We start from the raw sequence: 12999 nt of genomic DNA on the forward strand, positions 1-12999 counted from the left end.
CTGCTCGGGTTGCCCTGACGCATGCGGCCAGTTCCCCAGCAAGCAAAATTGGTGGTTTTAACTTTGCTTTTGGCCGTGATTTCCATGGTGAGTATCTCACTATGCCGAAATGTTCACGGGGGATTTGCACTTATTTAACTTATATCTACAACTGACACTATCGGATAAGAAAAATGTGCCCTAAATGTAACTTTAGCAGTGGGAGGCCGCCTGAGCTTTTCTTTCACTGTTCTAAATTATGTAAGGGTGCTGTCGCAACTAAGTATCAACTTCCCGTGAGGCGGTACGTTGTTCTGATACAAGATGAATTGGCACTGCTATGTAATAAAGCGGTGTTGAGCAGTGTAAATGGCACGCTGTTTTAAAAGTTGGCGCATATAGGCTGGTCGGGCCCATGAAACGCACTGCGGCGCGCACTCAGGCACTTCCCCATAGGTAATTTGTGTATTCCTCTTGTGCATTTGCAACAGGCTGGTGCATAAACGTGCAGAAATATTGTGCAGAAACATGTTTGTGCACACAGGTGCCGAATTAAACTCTTTAACAGTGTAGCGACGAAATCACTGAAGTCCGACTGAAGAGTAAGGATAATATTTCAACAAAATAACATCTTTGAATACAAATGAGACATTGATAACAAAAAATTATGGTGCGTAAGTAGATAGCTATGTAGCTAGGTAGGTAGGCAGGTAGGAAGTATGTTGGTCGGTAGGTTGATTGGTAGGTAGGTAGGTAGGTAAGTAGGTAGGTAGGTAGGTAGGTACGTAGGTAGGTAGGTAGGTAGGTAGGTAGGTTGGTAGGTAGGTAGGAAGGTAGGAAGGTAGGTAGGTAGGTAGGTTGGTACGTAGGTAGGTAGGATGTACGTAGGTAGACAGGTAGGTTGGAAGTAAAGTCTGTCTTTAGGTCGGTCGGTCGATAGGCAGGTAGGAAGGTAGGTAGGTAGGTATGTAGTTAGGTAGGTATGTAGGTAGGTAGGCAGGTAGGTAAGTGGATAGGTAGGTATATAAGTAGGTACATCGTAAGTCGGTCGGTAGGTATCTAGGTAGGTAGGCACGTTGGTAGGTAAGTAGGTAGGTAAAATTTTGGTTGGTCGGTCGGTAGCTCGGTGTGTAGTTATGTGTGTCGGTCGGCAGGTAGGTAAGCAGGAGTCGGCAGATACGTATGTAGGTACGTAGGTAAGTGGGATGGTCGGCTGGTAGGCATTGTGTCGCCGGCAGTGGTCACGAGAGGGGCCCGGCGAATGCAGCGAGGCAGGGCGTGACGTACGCCGATACTGAGGACTGCGGCACCAGCAGCGAGTACGAGTCTCAAACAGCTTGAGCCCAAGCAACCAACACAGCCGACAAGCGGCGTTCATGCCTGGTTATTCATGGAGACAACTGTACAGATATGATTACCTATCTCCAACAACGTGTGTCGTTTCAAAACGACATCTAGAACAATTTCCAAGCAGACACGTGCCTTTTCGCGTGCGCTCCGAAGGAGGGCGTCAGTGACCTACACTAGCCAATTCCCCCCGTCAACATGGATGTAACCACAACCACTGTCTCACGGTCTACACAAAACAACTGGTCCCTCGTGCATGTTCTCATTGTCAACGCAAAATCACTGGCTCACTCCAGCACCAGCACTGCAAGTAGGACTAATCCGTTTGGCCGCCCTCCGGGGAGTCGTACTGACAAACACACCGAACATCATAATACATCCTTCAGGAAAAACGATTAAAAACACCCAGACATCTTTTGTGCGGTGTCATGGCGGAAACCAAGAGGCATTGCATCTTAAAAAAGTTTAGGTCTAAAACCTGAGGCACAATGTCCTTAGGCTACTTAGGCCAGTTTCTATGACGGCACGTACGCATAGAAGTGGAGAGGGAGGTTTCTACAAGAGGGTCCTCCTGACATTCGGATGATTCCTGGTAAACAACCTATTCAGGTTGCAAACCCATGCGGAAAAGGTGAAGTAGTGCAGTTGCAAGATAGGTTATTGGTATTGGTATTGGTATTGGACAAAAGAACACCCGCAGGAAAGCGCCTGTCCTGTGGTTATTCTTCTGTCAGTCCCGACCTTTACGCTGCGTATATTTGTGAACTAGTGGACTGACTGCCACAAATGTCTAAGATAGAGGAAGACTACCATTGTTTTTTATTCCTAGGAGAGACTTTATTGTTCTTGGAAGATTGTTAGGCTGAGTCAAGCTCCCGAGGAATGCCTCTTAGTTTGGATGCGTTTCACGTCTTTCTGTCACTCAACACGAAAGTAGAAGGGGATCCTGGGCCTGCACTGTAAGACGCCTACTATAATTAAGAAATCCTTCCTCATAAAACTTTATTTCCATTATACTACATACGAGGAACCAATTCGTCAGCGACGAATTAGTGCATTCATTTCTGAGTGGCAACTTATCTTTTTAAGATGCTTAGTTCGGCGATGGCACGTTGCATAACCACCTTGTTTCTAGACTTAGACCTAGCAAAGTGATGATGTTAGGAAAGGCCATGTTCATGCGTTGCCTAATTACCAAGTGCACGTGTGCGTACAAGCATGCATGCAACTGCATTCGCATGTGCCTGAAGCATGTATGTGCATTTGCCCACGTGCATGTAGGCACGTGAATGTTACTGAGCACAATTTGTGCTCTATGATGATGATGGTTGGGTTTTATGGCGCAAGGTCGACTAAGGTCGAAGAGCGCCAGACAAGAAGCTGTGTAATGGTTGATGAGACTAAATACTAAAACCTTCGCTTAGAAGTAAAAGTGACGCAACACGAAACACAATGCAGATGGCTGGTGTTTAGGACCAGGATAATTACAAGTGATATGACAAGTACTTCAGAAATTTATGTCAGCAAAAAACTTAACACGTTGACTAGAAAACATTTGTTCGTCTGATAAAAGGTATGATGGGTGTGGTAGAATGTGTACACGTTAAGTTTAGAGAAATACTTGTGTCGGGTTGTGTCAAGTGCCTTACATGGGATTAGTATGTTGACTAAAGATAGGCTCTTTCCACAGGTGCTACACGTGGGTCCCCAGGTTACAGTAAGCAGGTGGGAGTGCGTAGCATGTTTGTGGCCAATCCGCAGCCAAGCCGGGGCGACTTCAGTGTACCTTTTTGTGTGAGTCAGGTGTGTAGCGTCCAAATAATGGTTTTATTAGATGTATTTTGTTGTCTGCTTGTTGACTGTAGTGTATCGTCTATGTGTTACGAAGCTGCCGCCTGATGTGCGTCTTTAGGGTGATGTAACGTACTCTTGTCATTTCAGCGGTAGTCATGAGAGCAGCAGCAGTAGCCTTTTCATCGGCGGCCTCACGACCAAGGATTCCACATCGCCCTGGTACCCAGCTTATAGTTACTTGCAGATTTTAGGTATATGCAGCTATTAGTACCTTGAAAAGAACATTGTTTACTTAGTTGGTAGATGACGTTCCTGATGACTGTGTCTGTACAACACTTACTGAGTCTGTATACCTCATGGGCTTGGGAATTTTATGTTTGATGGTGTCATTTTAAACGAGTAGGATGCCATACGCTTCTCCCGTTTAAATACTGTTTTCAAAATTCATTGTATTTATTGTTTTGCTAACAAAAACTTTGGTCCAACTGCTGCACAAGAAAGAGTAAAAGCCCTTTTAGACGCGTCGCTGAAGAATTCTGCGCACCTGTACTTGTCCTGCAGAAAAAGGAAGTGCATCAAATTCACACTCCTGGCAGCCCACTTTTTTCTACTGGCGTGAATGACATGTGGCTTGATATAGGACGTATGTGACATGGTGGGAATATAATATGGGTGGGCGTCTTCCATGTGTTCGACCGAGGGACCATGAGTGCAGAAGCCTCCTCTCTAAGTCTCAGAGAGAAAGGTAAGGAGATATATGGCATATTAAAAAAAGTATATTTGATGTATCGTTCATGATAGGAGTAAAAGGATGGTTGGTGTGCGGTACAATCTTAGATGCATACAACAGGTCAACACCTTCCGCATGATACCCCAGGCACCATTTGTCACACTCGATATACCCACTCTCAACAGGGCTAGTACGGAAAGCGCCGCATGAGAGCCGAAGGTCAAGAGGCATTACTGGGTGGAACATTTTAAAGCATGTTTTGGTCGCCGACCCATATACCACACCGCCATAGTCAAGTCAAGACTCTACTAAGGCTGTTTACACGCAGCCAGAGTTTGACGGCCCCTTAGAATTGACGTAAGAGGACCTTAAGAATGTTCTTTTTAAGCCTTTGAATTTCAGCTGTTTGATATAAGGAATAAATGTAAGCTTTTCATCGAATAAAATACTAAAACTTGTGCTCCTTGATCAAAAAGATCGCCGCGTTCTTAATTGTGATGCCTGGGTCAGGGTAGACCCAACTCTTTCTGGTGTACACAACACAAGAGCTCTTTCCAGGACCAATTTTAAAACCATTCTCCTCTGCCAAGCCGGCAAGTTTTTTGACGCCAAGCTAGACTTAACCTTCTCGGATAGACACATTAGATAATTTGAAGGAAATCTCGACGTCATCTACGTATATGAAATAAGAGATTCCAGGTGCAATCCCTTCACAAGACAGTTCATGTTAACTATGAAGATAGTGCAGCTCAACACTCCACCTTCTGGAACGCGATTTCCTTGCACATAAACCTTTGACAGAGCTTAACCAACTCTCACACGAAAGCTTCTCTCCGACATATAGCTACACATGACGTTCAACATGTTGCCCGAAACACCAATTGATTATCACGTCACATAGGACGCCGAACATCAAAGCGTTGTCATGGCCTTTCAAGAGGTCGAAATACACCGTAAGGCAAAACTGTTTATCCACGACGGCATCGTTGATATATGATTCAAGAGCGACACGTTGGTTGTTCTGATATCGCCCCACCTTGAATCCTGCCTGGCAGCTCTCGAGAAGACCATTGTACTCCAAGGAGTTCATGAGTCTTCTGTAAATCATCTTCTCGAGAAGCTTGCGATGGCAGCTTGTGCGGACGATGGCTCGATAGATTGTGGGAGTAGAAAGGTATTTCGCCTCCTTCAAGAATGCTACAACTTTGGTCTCCCTCCAAGACTTTGAAATGTGCACCAAAATGAATATCTTGTTTTAAGGGTGTAGGAGTGTCTAGTAAGTGCTGTATTATTCTAAAAGTGTTGTTATCTGGGTTTGGAGCAGAGGGTTCACAGGTACTCAGAGCATCTTTCACATCATGAAGCGAAAACTTAGAGTTATAGGACGCGGTCGATCTGTCGTTGTAGTCGCCGAGTTTGTGTGTTCATGAAAATATTTGTGTAGTGTGCTAAACTTGACACGTGTTGGAATAGTTGTGCAAGTGTTTCTGCCTGGTCTTCAAGTGTGTCCTCTATGAGCTGACCACAGACCGGCTGTGTGTTTGTTTTCCTTTGAGCCTGCGTATTCGTCACCATATCTTGCGTGTGCCTGTCTATGAGTTTATTGATGGTATAAAGAGCGCCAGCTATCGCGTTTTGCATCACGGCGCAGCCGTTTTCCAAACGCCCATGTCTGTTTGAGCAACAGGAGCTTACCCGACGTGGGGTAACGACGAAGAATACCCCACGCCTTGTTCTGGGGCTCTCGCGCCTGCCTAGTGTCCTCATTCCACCCCTGCCTCCTCTGATTGCGTGGGGCACCCGAGGCTTGGGGAATGGACTTTTCGGCGGCTTCGAGGATGTGCCCAGTGGCGAGTTGTGTGGCCTCACCTACGTGTGGGTGTCTGATGTTCGTGTAGTGTAGTTCTGATGCCTGTAAATGCATTCCAGTTTTGTTGTGCTTCATTCAAACTCTTCTGGCTAGATGAACTGCATGGGCCTTTCCCTATATGTGATAGTGAAGTGGAGAAGTGGTCACTGCCATATTCTTCAGTGCCCACACGCCACCCTAGAAAAGCAGAGAGAACTGTTGAGCAAAATAGCCAAGTTAAGAAATGAGTGTGTGTTATGAACTTTGTTATTGTATGTAGGCTGTTTTTGGTTGTAAAGGCATGCTCCAGAGGAAGTTAAAAACTTCTCTATCAGGAGACCTCGGGCATCCATGCGAGAAGAGCCCCAAAGAAAATTGTGTGCAATAATGTCGGTTGTTGGGATCTGTGGTTCAGGCAGCTGGTCAACGAGCGCCTCAAAGTGAAAGCTCGAAAGTGCAAGATGAGGAGGTACTGCTGTATTGGTTGATACCCATACAATATTTATAGGTTGTAGGTTCATTTATAGATTATAGGTTGTAGATTTTATAGTTTGATACCTATATAATATTGGGCGAATTGCTACAGCCTCAAGGACAGTGTTCAAGGTGATAGGGTGGCATGCTAAGAATTTCTGGGTGTATGAGGCCGGAATGCCGGCCGAGTGTGTGCAGCCAACCCTATCCTTTCTGAATGCCATATAGCTATTCAAGACATTTGTATGATTGGCATTTAGAGCTGTTTCTTGGACACACATTACACGTGGCTGATTACCAAGCAGAATCTCGCACACGTCGTTAGGATTATTAAGAAGGCCTTGGCACTTCCAGTGAACAATATTTTCTCTTCTCATTATGATGCGTTCGAGCTACTCGAGTGTGACTATTTACGTAAAATCTTTCGGGGCTTCAACTCTTGGGTGGGGCTTTTAAACCTTCTCTGAAGGTTTATATGGAGGAACCCGCTCTTTCCGCTGCAAAACAGACAGGAAAAGACCCACATCTATTTCATCCTCAGATTTTGAAGGGGTACCTGGCGGACCAGACCCCGGACTTGGCAGCCTTTCCGGTGCCCTTCGTTTAAGCCACGGCCACCGAGGGCGTCAGGAGCGCACCGGGTGGCAGAGGCAGTGTGGTGGGGTGGGAGCTATCGCGGTTTCCTCAGTCTCAATCTCCCCCGTGCCCTCGCGTGCGCTTCGTGCCACTGGAGAGGAAACAGTGGGTGCAGCAGCATCCTCATCGAACGTGGTTGCCACCATAGCGACGGCTGACTGTGCAGGCGGTGTTCTGATGGGTTGGGCCGCCGATGGCAACACGACGGGGGTGCGGGCGGCATCAGTTCCGACTCACGGTACTTGGTCCCCGCCGGAACCAGATGCTTCTCCGCCCCCCGGAGAGCCGCGTCAGCGTACCTCCCCTGGAGGAAGGAAGCGAACCTCTTTTGCGCCTCTAGGAATGTGATGTTTTTGTATACTCTCAAGGCATTCATCTATTTCGCTTGTTTAAACTTTTCAGACATCCTGGAATAGTCGGCGTCCGGTCCCCTGCAGTTAGCTAAGGTGAAATGCTCGGATCTACAATTGTCAGTTCGATAATCTTGTGCTGCGCATTTTGCGCTTGTCAGTTTACCACGGCAAGACTGTTTCGTGCCCTAACCCCGGACACTTGAAGAAGCCGCCTAGGTTCGGCACCTGGCGTCAGACCGGACATCTCATGAACAGTGCGTTGACTGACTCAGGAAGTGTTGAGTGGTCAAACATCAAGAATGTGTGATTCGTTGCCATTATTTATTCTTTCGGAGGATAGTTATTCGTTTGACGGCCGTCACGCCCTGATCACGAAGGCCCTCCAGCTGATCGGCTTTGGATTCACTTATAATATCGGGATCAGAGATCCCGCCTTAGCAGCTATTGAGCATGTGTTAGGCATGATCTTGATTCACACATTGACCAAGCGCCTTTGTGCTAGCAGTTTTGCGGACTGCGGTTTGTGTTGTACCTCAATTAGTAGTCTTCCCGTTTTCAGTTTCTTGGACTTGTACGACTTGCCGACAAGCCTTTTAAGATACCTTTATATTAGAAACACGGATTCAGAGTCGTTGGCTTTGTCTTATAAACGCATTGCATTATTACAATGCACGAGAAAGTATTAGGCTTTAGGGACCGATCACGTTTGAGTGGGTGGGGGGCATGTTTGAAAATACCTTATGCTGTAGTATAAACGCAGAAGCCGGGGGTACTTCATTCGCTCGGGCTACCCTGATACCGAGAGAGCTGCCCAAGCTCCATGCCTGGTATACAGACGAGAATCCCATAGGTCGGAGCTTGACCTGGGCTCTGACGGCCACCGTTCGTGGTTCCTCCCCGTCCACGTAGAAGCACATCGCCACGGTTGGATACAGCTATTGTTAAGGGTCACGGTGTCCCGGTGTCGCCCATACCATCACCAAGATTACTCAAGGTGCGCTTGCGGGGTGTTTTGTACGCAATACATTTCCGTCGGTACATACACGCATCCTAAATGACAATGTACTCGATTGTTTACTTAGGATACTCCTGCGCACGCATGCAAATGTATATACACATAGTATCTAAGTACTATGCATGCAAACGCTTATGCGCCATCTTAAACAAACATCTAAACAGACCAAACATGAAACTCACAAAAATAAACGACACATCAAACAACCAAAAACAAGAAGTGCACAAAATACCTAAAATAACGAACACACAAATACCCAAAATAACAGACACACAAAACCAAAAATGCTCTCTTCGAAAAGTGCGGGTTGCCTAATAATGGAACCTAGCTTGGTCAAGAGGCACGCATGGCCATGTGCATAAATTGCTGACAGCCATGTGCACTTGTGCGCACATAGATGCATGCGAGTGCATCCATGTTGCACTCGCGTGCAACATGGATTGCAAATTGCACAAGCATGTTTGCACGCGAATATATATGAGTACGTTATGTACACAATACCTTTGCGTCAATATGTACACCATCGTATATGAAGGTGTACTCGCATGTGAACATAGGATGCGCGTATGCACGCACACAAACCTATACATACAAAGTATCCAACACAAACATGCATACTCATCAAAACCATCGCAAACACCTAAAAGTAACAAACACAAATATACTAATATAAAACACGAAACAACAAAAAACAACAAACACACCAAGTACCAAAAATAAAAACACACAAAATGCAAAAAACGGTAAACACAAAAATACAAACACCAAAATAATAAACTGAAAAATACCAAAAAAGCACAAAACACCGAAAAACAGACACAAAATTTCAAAACCAGAATAAACACACCTAAAACACCAACATAACAAATTGTTAAACACACAGAATACCGAGAAAAACACACCCAAAATATCAAAAAACAAACATGCATAAACATAAAAAACAACAAACATAAAATTCGAAAAACCAGAGACGCAAACATAACCGCCAAAAAGAATAAATGATTAAAACACGAAAGATGTTTATATCGACAGTTGGGCGAGAGAACGTTGCCTAATGACCTGGTATCTTTTACCTTGACGTAGCAATGTGAAAAGGCACACATTGGTCAGTTTCATGGGTTGCTTAATAAAAATGCGTGCTTGTGCGCACATGTATGAACTCTGCTGCATTCGCATGTGGCCGATGTGTTTATCTGTGCTTGCACACATAAACATCGGTATATGCACTCATCCTCAGTGTACTCAAATGTTTACATAGGATAGTAGTGTGTACGCGCACAACTATATACACAAAAAGTATCTACCCAAAATGCGCGCAAAGGTATATAAACATTCGCAAACCCACAAAGAAATAAAAATACCAAACACAAAACTACTAAAAGTTAAGAGGAGGCAAAACCATCATTATAACAAATACATAAAATACCAAAAATGATATACACACAAACCCTCAAATTCACAACATAACAAACAGAAATCACCAAAAAGAACAAAACACAAAAACAATAACAACGAACACCATAAAAACCACAAAAACACAAACAATGCGCCAAAAACAACAAGCGCAAAAGCGCACAAACATCAACACAACGGCGAGAACCGCAATCTCATATATTTCCCTAAAATGTGGGTTATCATCATCTGCGGGTACACAAGCAAGGGATCCTGCGCTTCGGTTACGAGGTTTTTCATCGTTTACTGTGAGTGCATTCGTTTTTCCACTTGTCGCTGGTCGCTGGGATAACCAGAGAGACGAAGGTGTATAGCCTTTGCCCCAAATGGAGCGTTAGTGCTCCATGAATGATTTTTGGGGCAAGCGGGTGGGTTTTGCCGTTAGGCTTACCTCAAACTCCATGATTGGAGGTGTGGTGACTAGCCGCATTTAGGAACTTGAAGATTAGTCCTTCTATCTTTAAATAAATGCACAACAGGCTTGGGCGCGTTCTGTCTTCCCGACATGCAGTTCGGTGGGGACCGAACAAGCTGCTTCATTGATTGAGGCTGTATAGACAGCGGGATATTGCCCCTGCTCAAATTTGAGGGGGCACTCTGGTTTCGGATTTCGATCCCCCAGAATTTTATGCGGCGGTCAATCCCTCCACAAGTAGGGATTTGCCATCAGTGAACTTTTTACAGCTTGGAAAACACATGCTAAACTTGTTGAGTGACAAACGAAACAAGGAGCTTTGCCTTGCGTGGGAGAGAGTAATTGAACAATACTTCAAAATTCAGCGGTTACTGATGTACCTAAGTGCAGGAAAGGTGAAGGCGGAGGGTCTGGTGCCCGAGCTTCGCATGGAGCTGGATGTCATGGGGAGTCGGTGGCGGCGGAGATCTTTCGGCCTCGTATGCGAGCGTGGCCGTGCGTCTGTCTGACATCGGGTACTCGGGGGGGTCGCCGGCCGACTTGAGTGCGGGTCTCCTTGGGGGGAGCGGCAGAACAAGTATGCCAACCGCCTTCTGGTAACGGCCCCTTCCGCTACGCCGGTAACGGACATCGCGACCCTTCTGAAGTCGAGATTCAACCACAGTGTAAAAAGAGTTAGTCTGGTGAAGTTCAGGCCCTTGCGTGCCGTACTGACAGTAACCTCCAATGTGAGCGACTAGCGGTAAATACCTTCGCCGTTCACCCGGGCTGCCTGAGCGGTGCAAAAACCGACCAGGCGCCTGACCCAAATCAATATTTCAGGGCTGGACCCAGCAGTAGTGCCGGCTGTGCACCTCAGCCGAATCAAAATACAAAATAATGTGACGATTTGAGCCGAGGAATTACGGCACCATACGATATTCATTGAGCTATTTGTAACGAAAACGCACGTCTCTGAGTTTTCGAGGCTTGTATTTGCAGCATTGATGCAGAAGGGGAAGATGCATGCACGATAGACGAACTTTTGCCTAAGGAAAATGTTAATGTCAACACTGCTATAAGTGTTCATCCCTTTGTCATCCACAAATGAGGTGCGAGTCCGCCAACCAAATATGTAACAACTGCTCAGGGAAACACAATACGTTCGCGTGCACACTTGCCGAGGACGCTAACTATGTGTGCAGTGAGTGCCGGAAGTGTAGGCGTCCATACAACTATTTCAACGCAAGTACCTGCAATTCCACCACGGCATGGATAGAGCGCATGCGCGCTCCTACTGACTACGATGAGGGAATGAGGCCTCGCCGGCCATCCGTTGGTTCTACCATCGATCCGTAATTGCAGCCAATGTCGATTGAGGGATTGAAATTTCTTCAAGCGAAACCGTATTATACTAAAGCGGCCTCCGTGTTCTTGATTGCTTAGTGGTATCAGCCTAATTCAACTGGCGGGCCCTATGCAAAATAAGCAGCCGTGCTCACTTAAACTTTCAGTATTGGTTGGTGCTGCTTTCTTGGTCACTTATTTCCTATGCTCACGCGTTACCTCCGCTGTAATTTTGTACATTCGAGTACAACAGAAAAATCTCTATTGAAATCAACAAAATGCAGCGTGTTTAAATTTCAGCACAGCAATAAATAACAGCTTTATTTGTGACTTTTGGTATCTAAAAAAGGAACACTGGCATTTCGTTTTTTTCCCGCCCCTAAACCACACAAGTCCAGAAAATCCACTGAAGTAACACCTAAAGACAATGAAGCCACTTACTTTTGAACAGAAATTTTTATTTTAAAACAACACAGAGTGCACCCACACCCCAGATGTGCATGCTCTCACCAGGTAGAACTTTCCGTTGCTGCAGCATTTAAAGAAGCAGATCACTATCACAATATTCTTCCGCATGCCATGCCCCCGTGGAGCTTCCTCTCGTAGATACATATTGCTGTTTATTGAGAAATAACGCCCTATACAGATACTTTACGCAAAATTCACCACAAAAGAGACTCGTCTTCATGGGAGGTTGCTCGCCCAGCACTATTTTGCCTGGCTTTCATCATCTTTACAAAAGCAGTCACGATAAGAGCTGTTTAAAGATACCGACACCGCTTTACCTTTTTTTATTTCCATAATAACGGAATTGAGAGATTGAAAAGTTTTATTTCAAAATATTATATCCGCACAATAAACCTGCGCAATACACCGAATTTTTTTCGTGCATTGAGGAATTACCATATAAAAAAAATAACAAGTTTACAACATGTGCTTACAAAACTAATTATTTCCCAGTTTGATGGGACAGTGGACCAAATTTTTGTCCAAGTGTTCTCTACAATAATAAAGCACTGCCCATTTTACAGTTGTTTGAATAGAGCGCTCGTGATGGGCAGAAATTTTACATCTCCCCCGATGGACATGTTTCCCCACACGCCTAATTTCACGTTGCTTTGCAGTATGTCTAAAGTGTTCTCATTGCAGTACAAACATAATACTGCCGCTGTTATAATCTCGAGTTTACCGGTCAATTTCAGTGAGGCTGTGTTGCACACGACCGGAAACCGAGACTGATCGAAAGAGATGAAGGCATGGAAGACGGAAGTTGGCGTTCGGCATTTCTGAATTCTACCGGATTTTTCTCACACTGTGCGTCATTGGACTAATAAATCATTGTTTCCTATAATTGTACAAGTGACATTTCCTGCCCCATATGGTTTTAAACACACATGCACGTTGATGTTGGTCAACCTGTCAATCAGCGCACTCTCATAATGACGTGACACCAGTGCACAAATAATTCAGCGTCTTCAATTTCGCAATGAGGCGAAATTTGGCCCTTTCAAAAAATCACTTTGCACGATGACAAACATCACTGCATGCCAAACCAGTGATTTCGCGGGTGCTCCCCGCCACTTGTACTCCACACTGAGGGTGTGTGTAAGCTATGGCACGCAAAGTTTC

This window comes from Haemaphysalis longicornis, unplaced genomic scaffold (assembly GCF_048455015.1).
Source record: "Haemaphysalis longicornis isolate Haplotype H1 unplaced genomic scaffold, Haemaphysalis longicornis Haplotype H1 scaffold_11, whole genome shotgun sequence".
Lineage (NCBI taxonomy): Eukaryota > Metazoa > Arthropoda > Arachnida > Ixodida > Ixodidae > Haemaphysalis > Haemaphysalis longicornis.